Source organism: Urocitellus parryii, chromosome 1 (assembly GCF_045843805.1).
Source record: "Urocitellus parryii isolate mUroPar1 chromosome 1, mUroPar1.hap1, whole genome shotgun sequence".
Lineage (NCBI taxonomy): Eukaryota > Metazoa > Chordata > Mammalia > Rodentia > Sciuridae > Urocitellus > Urocitellus parryii.
This window is the reverse complement of record NC_135531.1, coordinates 87,879,092-87,882,736: the sequence shown is the minus strand read 5'-3', so window position 1 is coordinate 87,882,736 and position 3,645 is coordinate 87,879,092. Positions and strand designations below refer to the sequence as shown.

Here is a 3,645-nt window from a genome sequence, read left to right as displayed (position 1 = left end):
ACAGACAGTGATTATCATCACCCCCTGCTTTCATCCATTAGCGAGGGGTGTTAGCAGGTAAGGGTGAGGGCTGACAAAGAGGTTTTCAAAACTGGTCAGCATAAATGCTTCCAGGAGGCCAGTTCAGGATCATCTATTGAAATATGGATCGGAAATATTGCCAGCCCAGGCTGAATACCTCTATCTGTTGTATTTAAGCCAAGGCAGTAGAATGCTTTCATGGGGGAAAAAAATAACAAAAGCCATAATTACATGTGGAGAATTGTCTGTTCACATCATTTGGGGTTAATTTTGTGAAATGGTTGCCATTCTGTCTGGGTCCAGCGTCTGTCTCGGCCACTTTATTTGTTTTGAGATGCTTCAGGGGTAAGATCCCTGGAGACTGAGTCCAGGAGGCCTTCTGGTTTCCAGGAGCCAATTTGTGATGAGATCAAAGGAGTGTATAGTCCCAAGAGCCTGAGTTATACTTTGGAATTTACTGGTATATCTCATTTTACACAGCACTTCCATGTTTGAAAGTATTGGGAGATAAATTTTAGCAAATTAAATTTTATTAACCTATTAATAAATTACATTTTCCATTGGAAGTGTCTCCTGGATTCTGAATTTAATTTTTTTCTTGTCTATCCAATAATTAATGATAAAGATTAAAGTGGAGCCCTACAATGGAACTTTTTGTTAGCTGAAAATGCTTTTGTGATATTGGTGTTTCATTGCAAGTTTTCTTTTCAATGTTATTTATTTTCAACTATTTGGGAAATAGAGAACAAAAACAAATGAAACAATCATTCTGAAAATCTGAAGTAAAAATTCCCATCACGCCCAAAATAGTAATTAATCATGCCTTAAAATTCAACAAATGTATACAGAAAATATTTAAATTATTAGAACAATAGAATTTTCCCATTCTATGTTTCTAATTTTAGTTCTTTTATTCTTAAAACATTTCAAATTTCTGGAAAAATATAAAGAGAAACATAACAAGCACTTATTATATACCACTGAGAATTTTTAAATACAGATTATTATTTACAAATGTAAATAAAGTTCCTCGTTGGTGTATTTTCCCTTTCTCCCCTCCAAAAAATAACTTGCAGTTCTATCTCAAAATGTGACTTGTTCCTTCTCACTGCTTTGGAAATCCAAACTTTCTTCTTAAAATCCAGCCTTCTTACATTCCACTGAGCTGTTTATCACCTTTGTGGAATCCTATGCTTTTTTTTTTTTCTTTTTTTTTAAACTCAGAAGCACTCAACCACTGAGCCACATCCTCAGCCCTAGTTTGTATTTTATTTAGAGACAGCATCTCACTGAGTTGTTTAGCAAGCCTCCCCGTTGCTGAGGTTGGCTTTGAAGTGTGATCCTCCTGCCTCAGCTTTGCCAGCTTCTGGGATTACAGGCGTGCACCACGGCAGCTGACAAGGAAACATACACATTTTAAAGGATGTAACTACTGCTGTTCTAAACAAGAAAAACCCTCACTTACATTCTCTGAGCCTGACTCTTGAGGGACAGGACCTCACCTTGCCTTTCTCCACAGACATGGGATTGGAGGCCCAGAGACGTGAACTGCACGGAGGTACATAGCCTGCAACAGAATCCCAGTTACTTCAAATTCCAGAGCTAGCGAGCTTACCACACTGTTCTGTGCCTCTTAACTCTGTATTTGACACATATTAGCTCTAGATTAGTCTTCAATTCCATTGCACTTAAGATTAGCTGCTTTGGATATGTTCTTAGTTTTGTAACAGAGGTAGACTCTGGTTTCCTAGACTGAATCTCCTATGAATGATTTTTTGAACCTTTCTTTCAATTGCCCATTCACCTCAGAGTATCTAGCATGGAGCTCTGCTCTCAGCCCTTTCTGACTGATGAGGGTCTAATTAGCCTGAGATTCCTCTCTGACAACCAGCCAGAAAGTTTCTGTGTTGAAAAATCTATTATGGCAGAGATTAAAACTGGGATCTATAGTTATTATGACAGGGTGAATGGAATGTCACTGAGAAAACAAATTTACTACATTTCAGCTCAACAACTTGTTTGCTATTGCATAAAGTCCAAGAAAAATCTCTCTGATTCATCATGTTACTTTTCTTTGGCTGCTAGTATATACTAAGAATTACAGACAAATTCTGCCTATCATGTACAGTGCAGTATAAACAATTATGAGTGATCTTACTTAAAAAGTTATTCTATGAGGAGAAGACAAAAGCTTGAGAAATTGCTGAAATAAAAATAAATGCAAAGTATAATGCAGTTCCAAGGATGACTATTTATGGTGTTCAAATTGTATTTTCCAGAAGTTTGGATATAGGTGCCCTGTGGCCAGGTGTGGATCTTGAGAGATCATCTTTCAGCAATGAAAGAGAATAAGCAATGAGCTAATCAGCTTTCAAAGGTCTATTTAAAAGACACTTAAAGAATTTTACAGTTCTCTCTTTGCTGCATCTACTGCGAGAATGAAGACCATTCTCAGCAATCAGACCGTCCACATTCCAGAAAATGTCAATAGTACTCTGATGGGATGCACAGTTATTGTGAAGGGCCCAAGAGGAACCCTCTGGAGGGATTTCAATCATATCAGTGTAGAACTCAGCCTCCTTGGAAAGAAAAGAAGAGGCTACGGGTTGACAAATGGTGGGGAAATAGAAAGGAATTGGTCATTGTTAATACCAACTGTAGTCATGTACAGAACATGATCAAGGGTGTTATACTTGGGCTTCTGTTACAAGATGAGGTCTGTGTATGTTCACTTCCCCATCAATGTTGTTATTCGGGAGAATAGGTTTCTTGTCAAAATCTGAAATTTCTTGGGTGAAAAGTACATCTGCAGGGTTCAGATGAGGACAGGTGTTGCTTGTTCAGTGTCTCAAGCTCAGAAAGATGAGTTAATCCTTGAAGGAAATGATATTAAACTTGTTTCAAATTCAACCACTTAAATTCAGTAAGCCACAACAGTGAAAAACAAGGATATCAGAAAATTTTGGGATGGTATTTATGTTTCTGAGAAAGGAAGAGTTCAGCAGGCTGATGAATAAGATCTAACAGTTATCTAGTCACAGAAACACGTCCTGGAGTTGATTTGATATTGATATTTCAGTGATGCAATAAAAGATCTCTATTGACTTTGGATTTAATCCTTTCCAACAGGTTGAATAAACTTTAGTGTCCTTTCAAAGGAACAGAAGAGGAAAAAAGAAAAAAAGAATTTTACCACCTGGCATGGTGACACATGCCTGTAATCCAGCCACTGGAGAGGCTGAGGCAGGAGGATTAGGATTGCAAATTCAAGATCAGCATCAGCAACCTAGTGGAACCTGTCAAAAATAAAATAACAAAGGATTGGGGATGTGGCCCAGTGGTTAAATGCCCTGGGTTCAGTCCTGGGTATTTGAAATAAATAAATAAATAAATAAATAAATAAATAAATAAATAAATAAATAAATTTTACTACTGTCGAATTTTTTTTTCTTACTATGAAATTTACAAAGCAGATTTTTAAATTAATAAACTATTATTTTTAGAGCAGTTTTAGGCTTACAAAAAAAGTCGATAGAAAGTACAGAGAATTCCATTCATGAATCCTCACTTCACAGTTTCTTCTATTATTAATATCTTGCATTAGTGTGATACATTTGTTATAAC

General features: G+C 36.6%; 1 pseudogene; it reads left to right on the top strand.

Annotated features, from left to right (window-relative positions):
- The first annotated feature begins 2,459 nt into the window (after window positions 1-2,459).
- On the top strand, window positions 2,460-3,038 carry LOC113184576 (large ribosomal subunit protein uL6 pseudogene; annotated as a pseudogene).
- The last annotated feature ends 607 nt before the right edge of the window (window positions 3,039-3,645 follow it).